Genomic DNA, 19,368 nt, shown 5'->3' with positions numbered 1-19,368 from the left:
GCCTGGGCTGCATAAGAGTCAACCTAGCAGCGGCATTTTGTAGAACTTGCAGTCTACCAAGGCCCTTTGCAGTGGCCCCCAGATAGAGTACATTCCCATAATCTAGGCGAGACGTGATTAATGCGTGAATCAACGTCTTCCTAGCCCCTAATGGGAGAAGATCCAGCGTTTTGCGTAGTTTAGTTAATACTCCGATACATTTCCCCACAACTCGTCGAATGTGACCCTCATACGAGAGGGTAGAATCCACCCAGATCCCCAGATTTTTTGCCTCAGTGCAGGTGGTGGGGGCAGAACCCAAACTCGGAGGCCACCATTTCGAGGTCCAACTAGAGTTGTTACCTCCCACCACAAGCACCTCCGTCTTGCTTCCATTCAGTTTCAGGCAGTTCTTATCCATCCAGTAGGCAAGCTCCTGCATGCAGGCTCTGAAATTGGAAGCCGACACTCCAGGTGCCTGTGATAGGGAAATCACTAGCTGGGTATCATCAGCATCAGAAACTACATCTACTCCGAAGCCCTGCACAATCTCCCCCAACGGCGACATGTACAGATTGAACAGGGAGGGACTAAGAGCAGAGCCCTGGGGGACTCCCTTCTCCAGTCTCATGTCTTCGGAGTAGTGTAGACCCTGCCTAACCTGAAAACTGCGCCCAATTAAAAAAGATTTTAGCCATTTGAGGGCAGCACCAGAGACTCTGCCCTTGTTCAGACACTGTAGCAGGGTGTAATGTGCCACAGTGTCGAACGCGGCACTGAGATCAAGCATGATCAGTGCCATGGTGTGTCCCGCGTTGGCCCCTTGTCTAAGGTTTCCGTGGCGCGAAGTAACGCCGTCTCTGTGGAATAGCCTACCCGAAATCCGGACTGTGAAGGATGAAGGAGACAGGCAGCTTCCAAACGAGCCACTGATTATTAACCACCTTCTCCGCCACTTTGGCCAAATACAGCAAAAGAGAAATCGGCCGCAGAAGAGAGGGAGGGAAATAGAGGGAAGGAGGCAGAGGGAGAGAGACAGAGGGACGGAGACAGAGGAAGGGAGACAGACAGAGGGATGGAGACAGAGGGAGCGAGAGGGAGGGAGACAGAGAGAGGTAGACAGAGAGAGAGAGAGAGAGAGAGAGGGAGATGGACAGAGTGAGTGAGACGGAGGGAGACAGAGGGAGAGAGAGGGAGGGAGACAGAGACCGACATACAGAGACAGAAGGAGGCAGAGACAGGGATAGGGGCAGACAGGCAGAGACAGACAGAGAGACGGAGAGGGAGACAGAGGGAGGGAAACAGGGACAGACAGGGACAGATAGAGACAGGGACAGACAGACAGATAGAGGCAGAGACTAAGACAGACAGAGAGACAGAGAGGGAGATGGATAGGGATACAGAGGGAGAGAGAGAGAGAGGGAGGGAGACAGAGGGAGGGAGACAGAGAGAGTGAGAGAGAGAGAGAGAGAGGGAGACAGAGGGAGACAGAGAGAGGGAGACAGAGGGAGGGAGAGGGAGACAGAGGGAGGGAGATAGAGGGAGAGAGACAGACAGAGGGAGGGAGACAGAGGGAGGGAGACAGACAGAGGGAGACAGAGGGAGGGAGACAGACAGAGGGAGACAGACAAAGGGCGACAGACAGAGGGAGAGAGGGAGACAGAGAGAGAGAGAGAGAGGGAGACAGAGAGACAGAGGGAGGGAGACAGAGGGAGGGAGACAGAGAGAGAGGGAGACAGAGTGATAGAGACAGAGGGAGAGAGCTAGACAGAGGGAGAGAGACAGACAGAGGGAGACAGACAGAGGGCGCCAGACCGAGGGAGCCAGACAGAGGGAGGGAGACAGACAGACAGAGGGAGGGAGACAGACAGATGGAGGAGGGCGACAGAGGGAGGTAGACAGACAGAGGGAGGGAGACAGAGGGATTGAGACAGAGGGAGAGGGAGGGAGACAGAGGGAGGGATACAGAGGGAAAGAGAGGGAGGGAGACAGGGAGAGAGAGGGAGGGAGACAGAGAGAGGGAGTGAGAGAGAGAGAGACAGACAGAGTGAGTGAGACAGAGGGTGACAGAGAGAAAGAGGGAGGGAGGGAATGAGGGAGAGAGGGAAAGAGACAGAGAGAGGAAGGGAGACAGAGAGAGAGAGAGAGAGAGAAAGAAAGATGTGTGTATGCCGGGTCTGGTGGCTCAGTGGACAACGGCTTCCGCTGCAGGGACATGTGTTTAACCTCATGGTCATAGTTTTTTTTGTTGCTCTAGCCCCACCCCCCTGCCCCACTGACCCCGCACACACTGTGGCCATCAGCCACAAACCACACTGTAAATTTGGCCCCGAGAGAAAGTTTGTGAGTACCCACGCTCTAGAACCACATCAACCTGATTTCGATTTTTTTGTTTTTTTCCGACATTTTGTTTTTCCGTTTGTTTTATTGTAGTTGCCAGATCGTCTGCTGTGGCGCCTCACAAGATTGTTCTCTTCCTCCTATGGGTTTCTTTGTTTATTTAAGCTCTTTGTTTTATTAGATTTTTTTAAAATGTATTTAATACTTGTGCTCGATCATGTCGGATGATGGTAATGAAGTTAAAATGTTGCCCCCCCCCCCCCGAAACATTTCTGCGGACGCCCATGCCTGCTGCAGCCCTATGCTCGGCTCCGCCGGTCTGGTATACACTGTGATGGAATGTCTGAAGGCATCATATATGTAACATGCATGTATGTGTGTGTGTGTGTGGGGGCATGCCCCAAATAGAGAAGCTTGGCCCTCAATGACACGTGCCATTATGCAGGGGGAGCAAGGAAGATACAGCTCTTTGTACTATTACCTCATTCCAATTAGGAGCCGTTTGAGGGTATCACTGGCTAGAGAGGAGTCTATATTCCATTAATTTACCTTTTTGTATGCTAAACTTTGCTGTGGAATACTTTTTCTGCAGATTCTTCAGATTTATCAGCTTTTGCAAACATTTTAGTGCATGGTGGCAGACCATAAACTGTGCCTATAGATGCAACAAAACTTTACCTCATGATCACCTGGCACACATGTTGCTGCCGCCTGACCCCGCCCACTCCCTTTATCCCTACCATGAAAGCCTCAGCTCCTTTTGAGAATTGCCTTGCTTAGACCAAACAGTAGCCTTTGCCTGGGGTGATGGTGCATGCTGGGAATAAAGAGAGAGAGAAACGCGTGGTTGATGGAAGCATTCTACCTACTATTGACGAGGTTTACTGTGCTCTTATTGATGTGTCTGTCCACCTTGGAGTTATTACCAAGAGAGACGCACTGGAAGGTTGGGACCTCTTGGGTGTGGACAAGTGCATCATACAGAAGTGCTGTGCATGGCTCTGGAGGGAGAGTGCATCGACTTAAGGCTGCTTCCCAGGTGGCTGCTTTGCAGAACTCTGTGGAGAAGCTATTTTCTGGAAATCCGCCCTTCGTGCGTGGGATTTGAGGACCATCTCAATGTCCTCACGGTGTTAGAATCGGGGAATAATCTAATCTAATCTATCTGGCAGATGGATTGCCAAGAGCCTGACAGTAAGATCTATGTCACTTCCTGTATCTAACGCAATAATTAGCGCATCCGCCGAGCACACTAGAATAACACACTCAATCAACAGCGGAGATGAAGTATTTATTGTTGTGTCCTTTAATTCCAGTATTCTTGGAAGAGCTACAAGCCAACGTGTGTATCGTAAATGCCTCCACCTTCGATTATAAGCAAATAAAACACAATTTCATACAAATTAACATATTATAAACATCGAGAATTGGAAAAGCCACAAGGTTTTGCCTCTGCGAAATCTACGGGTTTTGTCAATGTTTATTACACATGTTGCACAGCAGCGGGAGTGCTGTGACGCGCCAGCGTTGACCACCGTTGATCACCGTTGAGTGAGGTCGGACGAGCGATGCCCCGGTGAGCTCTCCCACGTGAAAGGAAGTTCTGCAGGGTGCTAAGGCCCCCCCTGCCCCCCTCCCCTCCCTCCATTGCTGGCTTTGGATGCATCGAGGCACCGGTCTCAGTTTAAGTAGCAAGAGTAGAGGCGAGAACAGAGGGGTGCGGTGATCGAGCCCGATAACTGCTGAGCACTACAGGAGGGCGGGAAGACTCACTTTCTTCAGCGCAGCAAGTCCTCTGCTGATACACCATTTTGTCTCTGTCTGATCTCTCACGGTCACAAGCTTGCCCTTCAACACGGTGGAGAGCTGGGAGCAGACCCGGGAGCAGGTGAGCGCCTCGTCGCCGCGCACCTGCGCGCCTAATTAATGAGCTGTATTAAGGGAGTTCACAGCCTGTCTTCCAGATTACTTATTCCCTATTACTGAGCTCTATTAAGTTGAGCTAACAGTCTGTCTTCCTGATGTGTCCTCTTCACGGCTAGTGCTTCCTGCAACAACCGGACAGCCCTGCGGGCCTCTGCGAGAAATGCATTCTTCCATCATAATCGCCATCCGCTTAACTCTTTAACTGTGTGGTATTTATTTTTAACACTTGTACAGCTGCGCAGCAATTAGTGCCAGCTGCACCGTTTAGGCCTCGTACAGCTGCGCAGCAAGTAGTGCCAGCGGCACCATTTAGGCCTCATACAGCTACGCAGCAAGTAGTGCCAGCTGCATCGTTTAGGCCTTTTTTACAGCTGCGCAGCAAGTAGTGCCAGCTGCACCGTTTCGGCATTTTACAGCTATGCAGCAAGTAGTGCCAGCTGCATCGCTTAGTCCCCTTTTTACAGCTGTGCAGCAAGTAGTGCCAGCTGCACCGTTTAGGCATTTTACAGCTGCGCAGCAAGTAGTGCCAGCTGCATCGTTTGGCCCCTTTTTTACAGCTACGCAGCAAGTAGTGCCAGCTGCACCGTTTAGGCCATCAATTAGATGTACAGTAAGTAATACCAGCTGCAGTGTTTAGACCTTTTCACAGGTGCACATCTAGTAGTGCCTGCTGCACCTATTAAACAACTTTCTCCGTGGGGTCAGTTCAAATTGAGTCATGACTCCTGCGGCATCAGAGGTGGTCTGAAGACGACGAGGTTGCTGTGCATTTTCTAGACATTGTTAATCAACTTGTGATCCACCCTATGCTCTTTGCCCTAACGTTAGTGTCTCATAGGAGCTTAAGGTCATATAGTTGTCTGGTGAGAACTTGGGCATACATGGCGGCGGGTACCGAATTTGGTTCTATTAGCAGGCTGGTACTAAGTTCAGTGTTCTCTAATGGTCACTGGGTGGTCATTTTTATTCTGTTCTACTTTGTCTGTATCTGCTCTGTGATGGGTCCCTACTATTTGCAAATATTTCCCCTGTAACTTTTATCTAGTGCCAGGTGGCACCTCATACTCCTAGATGAAGGGCCCAACAAATTCCCACCTCACTTCCCTGACGGCACATTAATTCGGTTATCTCACCATATACGCCTGGATTATGCGCCCCCTTTTTGCCCTTTTATTTCTCCTCACCACTGCTTTCCCAATAACACCCCTCTCATCCCTCCCCCACCCTTCCTCGCCTTATCCTCCCAACATGGCCACCTCTCGAGTTAAGTCTGGAGCCAATTGCTACAAAATCATTTATCCTCCCGATCAGTCTAAAGCTACAATAAACCGACTGAAGCATAACACTATTGAACGTTTTCCGGACTCCCTTTTTGTTGATCAATTTTACAATGGTTGTCTTGGGAGGCTCAAAAACGATTTCATTTTCTTCACTCGCGACACCCCCTCTTGGTCCAACAGTTTTTACAATTCCCTCAACGTCACCTCCTCCTCCTCTATCCCTTATGGGAAACAACTAAAAATCTCCCCCTCTGAGTGCTTCAATGGCTACCTCACTATCTCACTCTATAACAACGGTACTGTCATGATCCAAGGCAAAGACACGTGCCTCTCGCTCTTTGACCACCTCTTCCCCTCCTTACTCCCCTCCTCTGCAACTGGGTTTCCCCCTGTCTCTCCTTCCAGCTCCACCCTTTTCTCCCTTTCTCCCCCGCCGACCCCACCCCACTCCAATTGGCTGCACTCTCGAGAAGCACAGGTCGGTCCTCCTCCCTCCCCGCCCCAACGTACCTCATCTCCTATTTCTCCCCCCTCACAGTATGTCCCGTCCCACATTACTTCAGCCTTACCACTACCTAATACGCTCCTCGTCCCATCTGCACTATCGCGATACTCAAATCTCTTCTCCTCCCCCATACTTCTCCCTATCACCCCCCTTCTTAGTCCACCTCTCCTCCAACCCTCTCCCCCGATTAACTTTCCCTATGCTCCCCTTATATCTCCTTCCATCCCTCCTCTCCACCCCTTCATCCCCTCGCCATTCATCCCGTTTTCGCCACATTCCCACTGCATCTCTATCCTCCCTCCTACTCCTCCAGTACTGTTGCACTACCCCCTTTCCTCTCCCAGTAACCCCTCCCATCTCCCTCCCTCGGGCCCAGCAGGACTATTTCCCTTCCACAACTTCCCTCTCTCTCAACCCCCCTCACTCTGCCAGATGACCGTTCCCTCACTGCCACCTCTCCTAACTGACAGGACCTCCACAACGACTTCACCTCGCTTCCTCCCAAACCTCCTACATTCCCATAACGCCACTCAGGCCTCCCCCCTCCTACTTCCCTACCGCCGTGTTCCGCACCTTTCTCCCTCTAAACTTGTCCTTAACTCCTCTCCCTCTTGCAACACCAACAATGACAACTCTCCCTTAACGCCCAATTCACTTACTTCACCTGTGAACCCCACACCCCAACTTACCTCCTGTCCCCCACCTCTCCCCAACGTACCTCCTGTCCCCCCACCTCTCCCTGCCTTCCACCACCAATACCACCACCCCTTGTCTCAATCGAGCCACCCAACCTTCCGTGCTCTGCCTCATTCTCACTGGAAAATACGCTAGGCTCTCTGATCACCTCCATCTCCCAGCTTACAGCTGCCATTTCACTTTTATGCTCTAAGATCTCCACCCATCCATGCACCTCTACTCCCTCCCAACTTCCCATGAGATGCACTTCGCCCCTTCACCCCAATACTGCCAAGACAAACCTCTCGTCTGCAAACGTCTTTAACTCACACAAGCCCTTGATCGCCACCCTCCTTCAACAGACATACCCTAGCAACCCCACTATCTACACTATTCCGACCATCACCTCTGTCAGAACAAAGCATCCACCTAAACCTTCCCGAGCACCCCCACATAAGTACAATATCCCGATCACCCTTCAGAGCCCAAGTGCCCCCGTCACCAAAACAGTCTTGACAGAGCCGCGCTGTATGCTTCACAATTGCAGATCTGCAGTAAAACACAAACTTGAAATCTCCGATACCATCACCCTTCACAAACTTGACATGCTCTTCCTCACAGAGACCTGGTTCAAAGATACCTCTCACTCTATGTTTGATCTCCTAGTACCCACAGGTTACTCCATATTAAGGAATGACAGAACTGACAACACGGGGGGAGGTGTTGCAGTCATCTTTAGAAACGCCCTCCAACTTAAGGCTTCTCCAATCAGTTCCTCCCTCACCTTTGAATGCCTTTCTCTTGAGCTTCAATTGAAACACCGGCCACCGCTCAGATTCCATATCATTTACCACCCGCCTCGTAGTGGCCCTTCGTTTATAGAAGATCTCACTGACTTCATCAGCGACCAATACACACAAAGTGACAATCAGACCTTCGTGGGTGACTTCAATCTCCACTGGGGCGTATCACAAGACTCCTCTGCGAACTCTCTGGCCACCTTCCTCTCTACAAACGATCTTATCCAACACTGCATTGAACCAACCCACTCTAAGGGCGCAATCCTGGACCTTGTTATTTCTAAAGCAGGCATGCTTTCTACCTCTACCCCAATCCATGTAGATTGGTCTGACCACCACCTCATCCCATTCTCTCTTCAACTTTCACACTCTATAACTCTTGGCCAACCCAAGAGGGCCATCTCCTGGTTCCGTGATGCCAAAAATATTGATGTCGGTCCCCTCTGTGAATCAGCTTTGCTATCACTTCCAAGGCTAGACCCAAACATAGCTGTTGACGATCTCACCTCCCAATGCCTCACAGTTCTTGCAGCTGAAATTAATGATGTCGCTCCACTCAAAAGCAAAAGGATAAGGCCCACTCCCTCAGCACCTTGGTTCAACAAATCCCTTTATGAGGAAAGGAAGCAGCTAAGATTCATGGGGAAGCAATGGAGGCAAGTCCCCTCCACAGACAATTTAGCCATGCTTCGCACAGCAAGATCCAAGTACCACAAGCATATCTTCCTTGAGAAAGCCGCGCACTTCAAAACCCTCCTTGACTCCGCCAAAAATAGACCCAAAAAACTATTCGATCTCATCAAGAATCCGAGCTGCTCTCCCCCATCCTCCGAGGTGGAGGATTCTACTAAGAGAGCAGCGGATTTCGCCATTTTCTTCGATGAAAAAGTGAAATCACTTGTGGATCAGGTCGCTCATCCTACACCTCCAGAGGAGCGCAAATCCTTAGCCACTTGGCAGAGCTTTGACCCCATATCTGAAGATGCCCTTCTCAAGTGCATACGCGAAACAAAGCCCTCCAACCATTCTCTTGACCCTATCCCCAGTGCCATTGCCTTGGACTTCTATACCCATTCCCTCTCCTATTGGACCACTCTGATCAACCTCTCCCTCTGGCAAGGCTCCCTTCCTGTCTCCTTCAAAACTGGGCAGGTCACCCCTCTGCTTAAAAAGCCCACTGCTGATGCGAAGGACCTCAACAACTTCCGCCCCATCACTAACCTTCCCTTCCTTGCGAAGATCACAGAAAGATGTGTAGCAAAACAACTCTCTCGTCATATCAAGGACAATGATCTTCTTGACAATTGTCAGTCTGGCTTCATGCAAAACTGCAGCACTGAAACAGCCCTACTGCAAGTGGTTGATGACGCGCTGAGGATACTCGATTCGGGGGGGGTCCTGTCTTCTAATTCTCCTTGATCTTTCTGCAGCCTTTGACACTGTCAATCACAACACCCTCCTCAATATCCTTCAACAGAGAATGGGCATGGAGGGCACTGTGCTTAAATGGTTTGCATCCTTCCTCTCTGACAGATCCCAAATGATCAAAATAGCGAACAGTCTTTCTTCTCCTGTGGCGGTAGGTCAGGGTGTTCCTCAAGGCTCTATACTTGCACCCACATTGTTCAATCTCTACTTAGAACCACTGGGAAACCTCCTAAGCAAATCCGGGATTCACTATCATCTCTATGCAGACGACACTCAACTCTACCTCAAGGTTGCCTCCACTCATGATCTCTCCTTCCTAAGCTCTACTCTGGACTCCATCCAAAACTGGATGTCAACTCATCAACTGATTCTGAATCCCTCCAAAACTGAATTCCTCCTCTTCTCCTCCTCACTCTCACCCCCCCCCCGGTTCGATCATGGATGGATCAGTTGAATCTACTAAACAATAAACCCATCATTGTCGACAGCGCAAAATCCCTAGGAGTCATTCTAGACAAAAAACTCAATCTAACTCCCCACATCAATTCTATTGCAAAATCTGCTCGTTACCAACTGCGCCTTCTTTGAGGAATCCGACGCTTCTTCCCGGAGCAGGACCTTATAACCCTGGTGCAATCGCTGGTCCTCTCCAGACTAGACTACTGCAATTCTCTTCTTACTGGCCTTCCCAAATCTCACCTGTCCCCACTTAAGTCTGTTTTCCATTCAGCAGCTCGTTTCATTTATGGGGCCAAAAGAAGCGATCACATCACACCGATGTTATCCACCCTCCGCTGGCTTCCCGCGAGGCTAGAGCTATCTACAAGACTGCTTGTATCACCCACAAAGCCTTGCACTCCTCCTCTCCTCGCTACCTGGCGAACAAACTGAAACTCTCTGGAGGCTCTAGACCCTCACGCAATGCGGAGAATCTTCTACTTGAACCTCCCACTTTCAAGAAGGAGAGAACAATGGCCCAATCCTTTTCAGGCAACGCAGTGAGAATCTGGAACTCCCTTCCGCCTCTGCTCCGGACCACCGCCTCCTCCCAGGCCTTTCAAAAGGGACCTCAAAGTTCTCCTCCTCCAGAGACACCTCCAAAAGTAATTCACGTCCTCTTGTTATTTGGAGGAAGACTTCCCACTACTGATAATTTCCACGACCATGGAAGTGCCTTCCCAGGGTATTCCTGGGGTTGGAGTGTCTGCCTCTTTGGAGTATTTTCCATGTACTTGTGTTTGGTGCCCTTGTGTAACATGCACACACCACTTTGCCCTTGTAACACACGGTTTGCTACCTCTCACATGTTTTTACCTTTGATACTGGCACAAGTGCCTCCTTTGCCTACATAACGCTTGTTCTTGTGCCTGAGTGTCTAGCACCTTTTGCAGTATTATACCTCAAATGATACTTTGTTTTCTCTTATAACTGCACACTTGTCACTTTTTCCTCCTGGCACTTTTTACTACCTCATGTATTTTTGGCTGCTCACAATTTTTACTACCTCATGTATTTTGTTTGCTCACAAATGTCACTATTACCTTATGTAACGTAATGTATGCTTTTGTAATTTGCTCTTTTGTAATGTTTCTCATTATGTTTCATTTCTGTTCCTTTTGTGAAGCGCTCTGACACCTTCGGGTAAAGTCCGCGCTATATAAAAATGCACAAATAAATAAATAAATAAACTGCTCCGGCTACCAACTCCCCTGACTCACAACTAAAGAACAATGCATCCTGGCTCAATTTCCTCCCTGTCACAGAGCTAGAAGTCCACAAAATAATTGCAATCTTAAACCGTCTTCCCACACAAAAGACCCTGTACCCTCCAACCTTGTCCCTTCCCTTAAACACATCATCACCCCATTCTGGACAAAAATGATCAACACCTCTCTCTCCACGGGCTGTGTCCCCACCTCCCTTCAACTGGGTCAAATCTCGCCCATAATTAAAAATCCAAACGCGGACCCAAATGACCTTAACAATCTCCGCCCTATCACCAACCTCCCCCTTCTCCCAAAGGTCCTTGAGAAATGTGTCCTACTACAACTTGACAAACACATCGAAAACTTTAACCTACTCGACCCCCTTCAGTCTTAACGACACTGCCCTCAAATGGTTCACCTCATACCATCAAAACCGAACTCAGCAAATAAAAATTCAAAATTGTCTCTCTAACCCCTCTGCCGACTTCCTTGGAGTCCCCCAAGGTTCTATCGTCTCCCCATCCCTCTTTAACCTCTTTATAGAACCTCTCACTCTCATTCTTAAACAAGCAGGCTTCAGCTACCACCTATACGCTGATGACACCCAAATCTATTACAAGATTAAAACTCACGCTGACATCTTACACCTTAACAACTCCCTTCACAAGATTCAATCCTGGTTCCAGTCAAATCATCTCAAACTAAACCCAAATAAAACTGAAATCATCCTCTTCGCCCCAAAAAAGAACCGTCTCCCCATTCAATCGTGGATCTCAGACCTTAATGCACTCAACTGCCCACTCACACTGTCCAACTCCGTCAAATCGCTTGGAATTACTATCGACAACGCCCTCACCCTAAACGTTCACATCAAAAAATCTGCCAAAGAAGCCCTCTTCACTCTCCGTCACCTCAAGAAAATCAAATCATTCTTACCCATTGATGATTTTAAACTTGCAGTTCAATCACTGGTTCTCTCACGTATTGACTATTTTTATTTATAAAGTTTTATATTGCAAGGCCATCTTCAACGGAATCCCTAAGGTCCACCTTGCTCCTATTAAAGCTGTGCTCAACCTTGCAGCCAGGCTCATCACAGACTCCAAACGCTTCGACCATATCTCCCCAGCTCTCAAATCGCTTAAATGGATCCATATTGAAGGGAGATCAATTTACAAAATGGCCTGCATTACTCATAAAGCTCTCCACCAAAACACTCCGCAGTACCTATCCAAGAAACTCCTCATCGCTGGTACCACTCGTCCTCTGAGAAGCTCCAACGCCCTCCTCCTAATCCCTCCTCTGCCTAAAAAGAAAGCAACACAATATCGCTCCTTCTCTGGAAATCCCCTACTATCTGGAACTCCCTCCTGAAAAACCTTCGCTGTAACCCTTCATACGCCTCTTGTGCCAGACTCCTGATCTCATCTCAATATACCATATCTGTCCCTGTAATATAGGGCCTTCTTACTGAAATCCAATTTACCTATATTACCAGTATTATACTGTTCATCTCTTGCTTCATTCCTCCTTGATTTTGTAATATGGTTGTTTTTTACTTTGTTATTATGCTTTTTAAACCACTTGTGGCCTTATTCTATCATGATCGTGTAAAGCGCTCTGATACCTCTGGGTCTAGCCAGCACTATATAAAACTTTAAAAATAAATAAATAAATAAATAAAATAAGCCGGAGGCAAGGAGGAGGCACTGTCCAATGAGAAGCAAGGAAAAAAGAGGGTGGTGGGAGCCAAAGATACGTAATGGTAGAGCTCTAAGCCCTTTTTAAGGTTTTATTTTTCATTACAAGAGATTTGGTAAGCACAGGGCAAGTGCTGTGCAGGCAAAACATAACAAGCATTGAAAATGCAATAGGTCTTGCCCTCGTTTAAGTTAAAGCAATTCTGTTTGTAATTAGATGGCTTTTTAGCTTTGCTTTTATTAGTGTCTTTCAAACGTTCATGTACATAACATGCATATCTATGCATATATGTATATGTATGCATGCATTTATATTTGTATTTATATAGATTTGCAGATTATATATATATGTATATACATACACATACATATATATATATAAATACATATACGTATATATATATGTGCATATGTGTGCGCGTAGAGAGGAAGAGGTAGAGAGTAGAAAGTAGAGTAGTAGAGAGTGAGTAGTAGAGAGTGAGTAGTAGAGTGAGTAGTAGAGGGTTAGTTGAGTGAGTAGAGAGTGAGTAGTAAGGGAGTAGAATAGTAGAGAGTGAGTAGTAAAGAGTGAGTAGTAGAGAGTGAGTAGTAGAGAGTGAGTAGAGAGTGAGTAGAGAGTGAGTAGAGAGTGAGTTGTAGAGAATGAGTAGTAGAAAGTAGTAGAGAATGAGTAGTAGAGAGTAAGTAGTAGAGAGTATTAGAGAGTGAGTAGTAGAGAGTGAGTAGAGAGTGAGTAGTAGAGAGTGAGTAGAGAGTGAGTAGTAGAAAGTGAGTAGTAGTGTGAGTAGTAGAGAGTAGTAGAGAGTGAGTCATAGAGAGTAGTAAAAAGTAGTAGAGCGTGAGTAGTAGAGAGAGTATAAGAGTGAGTAGTAGAGAGTAGTAGAGTAGTAGAGAGCGAGTAGTAGAGAGTAAGTAGAGTGAGTATTAGAGAGTAGAAGAGAGTGAGTAGTAGAGAGTAGTAGAGAGTGAGTAGTAGAGAATGAGTAGAGAGTAGTAGAGAGTGAGTAGTAGAGAGGCTGACGGAAGACAGATGGGGGGGTGGAGGCACGGAAAGGGCGCCGGTGAGGGCACTTGCAGTAGGAAGCGTAGGACGGTTGTCCACAGCTCTGTAAAGAGTCTTGTTTGTGTGCTTTAAGCCATGAGGCTGGTGGGCGCTTTATAAAACAATGTCAATAAAATGTCCAGCCTATCTGCCGCTCCAGGTATCCCCATCGAGTAGCGAGAGGCAGTGAGGGGGGCTGGAGCACACAGTGTAGGATGTATGTGCCTTCAGACCCTGCTGCAGGGGGCGGGGGCGTGCAAAGATCTCGGAGAGCCAGAATCGTGGGGGGTGTCTAGTGCTGTTGTTGGCCGGTTCCCTGTAGTGGTATCTGTCTCCCAGCACTGCCCCACACCCTGACAAGCTGACCCTGTGAGCCCTCGCATACTCCCATTCAGATCGATAAATTTCAGTAAACTGCACCAGCGCTCTACTTTGCTCTAGTGCACCATTGGGAGCGGCTGCCCGGCGCCAAGATGGCGGTCACCGCTTTGTTCCTCCGGCTTCTTTTCTCCGCCATCGAGTAACAGAGGCACTGGGTGGAAGCGTCAGTGGAGTGAGCGTAGAGGGAGGGGCGGACTATAGTCGGAGAGGCCAATCTTTAAAGTGAAAGGAGCATCGATATTTGACGCCGGAGTTCACTCGTTCGTGTTTACGGTGTCTTAAGGTAGCGGCGAGCGACTGATGTGAGGTCAAAGCTGGGCAGCGACCGGAGCATCCACGGGGAGAAGGAGGGTGCACCGGTGCTGAGGGAAAAGACATGACAGCAGAACCCATGAGGTAAACCGGGCGTGGGTGAGTGATAAAGTCATCGCTACCAATCTACTGCTTTGGCCAAGTTTAGCCAAATGGTTGTCGGAAACAGATTTAAATACATTGCAATGGTGTCTGCTGCCGCCTGAACTTGTCATGGTTGTCATGGTACTTGTCATTGTTAACTCCCCATTGCAGTCCAAACTCAGTGGGCAGCCCTGCCCCTGCGCCCCGGCGCTCTCCAAGATAACACCCGCCCCCCGCGGCCGTTGGGAGCCCCGGACCACCAGTGAGAGCTGCGCAGCAAGTAGTGCCAGCTACACCGTTTAGGCCTTTTACAGCTGCGTAGCAAGTAGTGCCAGCTGCTTCGTTTAGGCCTTTTCACAGCTGCGCAGCAAGTAGTGCCAGCTGCACCGTTTAGGCCTTTTTACAGCTGCGCAGCAAGTAGTGTATGCTGCATCGTTTAGGCCGTTTACAGATGTGCAGCAAGTTGAGCTGTTTCCAGCTGCATTGTTTATATCTTTTTCAGCTGCGCGGCTATTAGTGCCAGCTGCACCTTTTAAGTTCTTTTCCATGGGGTCAGGTCTGATTAAGTTGGAGTCCTGCTGCAGGGACAGCACCATTGACAATATGGTTTCAGGGCATTCGAGTCCCCCTCTGAGATGGCCATTTGGCCAGGTAGTCTGCAAGGTTTGTAGGGCGCCAGACCTGTACATATATGTTAGTGCTAGAAAATGCTTTTCATGTATTTTGTTTTCCGCACCCTGTTATGAGCACCTCTTCAGGTGGTCTTAAGATGATGAGGCTGTTGTGCATACTTAGGCTTTGCTAGTCCCGGACGGCACATTAGTTCTGATATCCTCACCTTAACGTCTGGATTATGTGCCCCCTTTATGCCCTTTTATTTCTCTTCTCCACCGCTTTCCCAGTAACCCTTTCCTCTCATCCCCCCCACCCTCCTCCGCCACATTTTCCCATCATGGCCACCACTCGAGTTAAGGTTGGAACTAATTGCTACAAAATCATTTATCCTCCCAGCCTGACTAAAGCTGCAACAAAGCGATTGAAGCACAATACTATTGAACGTTTCCCGGATTCCCTCTTTGTTGATCAATTTCACAATAGTCGTTTTGGGAGGCTCGAAAATGATTCTTCACTCACGACACCTCCTCTTGGTCCACCAGCTTTTACAATTCCCTTAATGTCACCTCCTCCTCCTCTATCCCTCATGGGAAACAGCTAAAAATCTCCCCCTCCACGCGTTTCAACGGTTACCTCACTATCTCACTCTATAACAACGGTACTGTCATGATCCAAGGCAATGACACCTGTCTTTCGCTCTTTGATCACCTCTTCCCCTCCCTACTCCCCTCCTCAGCGACCGGGTTTTCCCCCGACTCTCCTTCTAGCTCCACCCATTACTCCCTCTCTCTTCCCCTGACCCCCCTACACTCCAATTGGCTGCACTCTCAAGAATCACAGGTCGGCCCTCTTCCCGCCCCCTCCCCTGTGACCTCCTCTCCTATTCCTCCCCCCTCACAATATGCCCCCTCCCACTTCACTTCAGCCTCACCGCTAGCTAATGCGCTCCTCGTTCAATCTGCATCATCCCGGTACTCCAATCTCTTCTCCTCCCACATTTTCCTTCCAGTCACCCCCCTTTTTAGTCCACCTCTCCTCCAACCTTCTCCCCCAGTGAACTTTCCCTACGCTCCCCTTATCCCTTCTTCCATACCTCCTGTCCACCTCCCCCTCCCTTCGTTATTCACCCGGATTTCGCCTCAATCCCACTGCATCTCTCTCCTCCCTCCCACTCCTCCAGCAATGCTATGCTACTCCCTTTCCCCCCTGGTAACCCTGTCCATTTCCCTCCCTCGGGTCCAACGGTACCACTTCCTTTCCCCAACTTCCCTTTCTCTCAACCCCCCCCCCCACTCTGCCAGATGCCCGTTCCCTCACAGCCTCCTCTCCTACCTGACATGCCCTCCACAACCACCTCACCTCTTTTCCTCCCAAACCTCCTTCATTCCCATGACTCCACACAGTCCTCCCCTCTCCTTCTTCCCTACCGCTGTGTTCTGCACCCTTCTCCCCCTAAAGTTATCCCTAATTCCTCTCCTTCTTGCAACACCAACAAAGGCAACTCTCCCTTAACCTCCGATTCATTAACTCCCCCTCTCAAACTCCACCTTTCCCCACTTTTGAACCTTACACCCCAACTCACCTCTTATCCCCCACCTCTCCCTGCCTTCCACCACCAATTCCACCCCCATCTGTTTCCATCGATCCACCCAACCTTCCGTGCTCTGCATTACTCTCGCTGGAAAATAAACTAGGTTCCCTTATCACCTCCATCTCCCAGCTTACAGCTGCAATTTCACTTCTAAGCTCTAAGATTTCCACCTTTCCTTGCACACCCTCTCCTTCCCAACTTCCCACGAGATGCACCTCGCCCCCTCACCTCAAGTTAGCCAAGCTCAATCAGTCGTCTGCAAACTTTGTTAACTCGCACAAGCCTTTGAACGCCGCCCTTCCTCAACCTGCATACCCTAGCAACCCTACTATCTACACTATTCCAACCATCTCCTCTGTCAGAACCAAGCCTCCACCTAAACCCTCCCGAGCACCCCCACACAAGCCACAACATCCCGATCACCCTTCAGAGCCCAAGTGCCCCGTCACCAAAACAGTCCTGACAGAGCTGCGCTGTCTGCTCCACAACTGCAGATCTGCAGTAAAACACAAACTTGAAATCTCAGATACCATCACCCACCACAATATTGACATGCTCTTCCTCACAGAGACCTGGTTCAAAGATACCTCGCATTCCTTGTTTGATCTCCTATTACCTACAGGCTATTCTGTACTTAGGAATGACAGAACTGACAACACGGGGGGAGGGGTTGCAGTCATCTTTAGAAACTTCCTTCAACTTAAGGCCTCTCCTATCAGCTCCTTCCACACCTTTGAATGCCTTTCTTTTGAGCTACAAGTGCACCACCGTTCACCCTTTAGATTCCATGTCATTTACCGCCTGCCTCGTAGTGGCCCTTCGTTTTTGGAGGAACTCACTGACTTCATCAGTGACCAATGCTCGCAAAGTGACAATCAGACCTTCGTGGGTGACTTCAATCTCCACTGGGGCTCACCGCAAGACTCCTCTGCAAACTCCCTGGCCACCTTCCTCTCTGTTAACGATCTCATCCAACACTGCACAGAATCAACACACTCTAAGGGCTCAATCCTGGACCTTGTTATTTCTAAAGCAGGCATGCTTTCCATCACTACCCCTATTCACGTAGACTGGTCTGACCACCTCCTCATCCCATTCTCTATTCAACTATCACACGCTATAACACTTGGCCAACCCAAGAGGGCTATCTCCTGGTTCCGTGATGTTAAAAATATTGATGTTGGTCTCTGTGAATCAGCTTTGTTATCACTTCCAAGGCTAGACCCGAACCTAGATGTTGATGATCTCACCTCCCAATGCCTCACAGTTCTTGCAGATGAAATTAACAACGTCGCTCCACTCAAAAGCAAAAGGTTAAGGCCCACCCCCTCAGCACCTTGGTTCAACAAATCCCTCTATGAAGAAAGGAAGCAGCTAAGATTCCTGGAGAAACAATGGAGGCAAGTGCCCTCCACCGATAACTTGTCCACGCTTCGCTCCGCAAGATCCAAGTACCACAAACACATCTTCCTTGGGAAAGCGGCGCACTTCAAAACCCTCCTTGACTCAGCCAACAATAGACCCAAAAAACTATTTGATCTCATCAAGAGTCCTGACTGCTCTCCCCCTTCCTCCAAGCTGGAGGATCCTGCAAAGAGAGCAGCAGATTTCGCTATATTCTTCGACGAAAAAGTGAAATCACTTGTGGATCAGATCGCTCATCCTACACCTCCAGAGGAGTGCAAATCCTTAGCCATTTGGCAAAACTTTGACCCCATCTCTGAAGATGCCCTTCTCAAGTGCATCCGCGAAACAAAGCCCTCCAACCATCATCTGGAACCCATCCCCAGTGCCATTGCCATTGACTTTTATACCCTTTCCTTCTCTTACTGGACCACTCTGGTCAACCTCTCCCTCTATCAAGGCTCCCTTCCTGTCTCATTCAAACTGGGCAGGTCACCCCGCTTCTTAAAAAACCAACAACTGATGCGACTGACTTCAACAACTTCTGCCCCATCACTAAATTACCCTTTCTTGCGAAGATTACAGAAAGATGTGTAGCGAAACAACTCTCTCGTCATATCAAGGACAATGATCTTCTTGACAATTTCCAGTCTGGCTTCATTCAAAACTGCAGCACTGAAACAGCCCTACTGCAAGTGGTTGATGACGCGCTGAGGATCCACGACTTGGGGGGGTCCTGTCTTCTAATTGCCCTTGACCTTTCTGCAGCCTTTGACACTGTCAATCACAACACCCTCCTCAACATTCTTAAACAGAGAATGGGCATGGAGGGCACTGTGCTTAAATGGTTTGCCTCCTTCCTCTCTGATAGATCACAAATGATCAAAATAGCGAACAGTCTTTCATCTCCTATGGCGGTAGGTCAAGGTGTTCCTCAAGGCTCTATACTTGCACCCACATTGTTCAACCTCTATTTAGAACCACTAGGAAATCTCCTAAGTAAATCCGGGATCCACTATCATCTGTATGCTGACGACACTCAAATCTACCTCAAGGTTGCCTCCACTCACTATCTCTCTATCCCAAGCTCTACTCTCGACTCCATTCATAACTGGATGTTTACTCATCAACTGACTCTGAATCCCTCCAAAACCGAATTCCTCCTCTTCTCCTCTACACTCTCTCCTCCCCAATCATGGATGGATCAGTTGAATCTACTGAACACTAAACCCATCATTGCCGACAGCGCAAAATCCCTGGGTGTCATTCTCAACAAAAAACTCAATCTAACCCCCCACATCAATTCCATAGCAAAGTCTGCTCGATACCATCTGCGCCTTCTTTGGGGAATCCGTCACTTCTTCCCGGAGCAGGACCGTATAACCCTGGTGCAATCGCTGGTCCTCTCCAGACTTGACTACTGCAATTCTCTTCTTACTGGCCTCCCCAAATCCACCTGTCCCCCCTTAAATCTGTTTTCCATTCAGCAGCTCGTTTCATTTATGGGGCCAAAAGAAGCGAACACATCACACAGATGTTATCCACCCTCTGCTGGCTTCCAATCGAGGCTAGAGCTATCTACAAGACTGCTTGTATCACG

The 19,368-nt window shown here is 48.8% G+C and overlaps 1 long non-coding RNA gene across 1 annotated transcript in view; it reads right to left on the bottom strand.

Annotated features, from left to right (window-relative positions):
- LOC144782603 (uncharacterized) overlaps positions 1 to 19,368 on the bottom strand; it is a 630,451-nt gene that overhangs the window by 480,228 nt on the left and 130,855 nt on the right. The window lies entirely within an intron of this gene.

Source organism: Lissotriton helveticus, chromosome 9, assembly GCF_964261635.1.
Source record: "Lissotriton helveticus chromosome 9, aLisHel1.1, whole genome shotgun sequence".
NCBI lineage: Eukaryota > Metazoa > Chordata > Amphibia > Caudata > Salamandridae > Lissotriton > Lissotriton helveticus.
The sequence above is the reverse complement of the archived record's forward strand: the minus strand, read 5'-3'. Positions and strand labels throughout refer to the sequence as shown.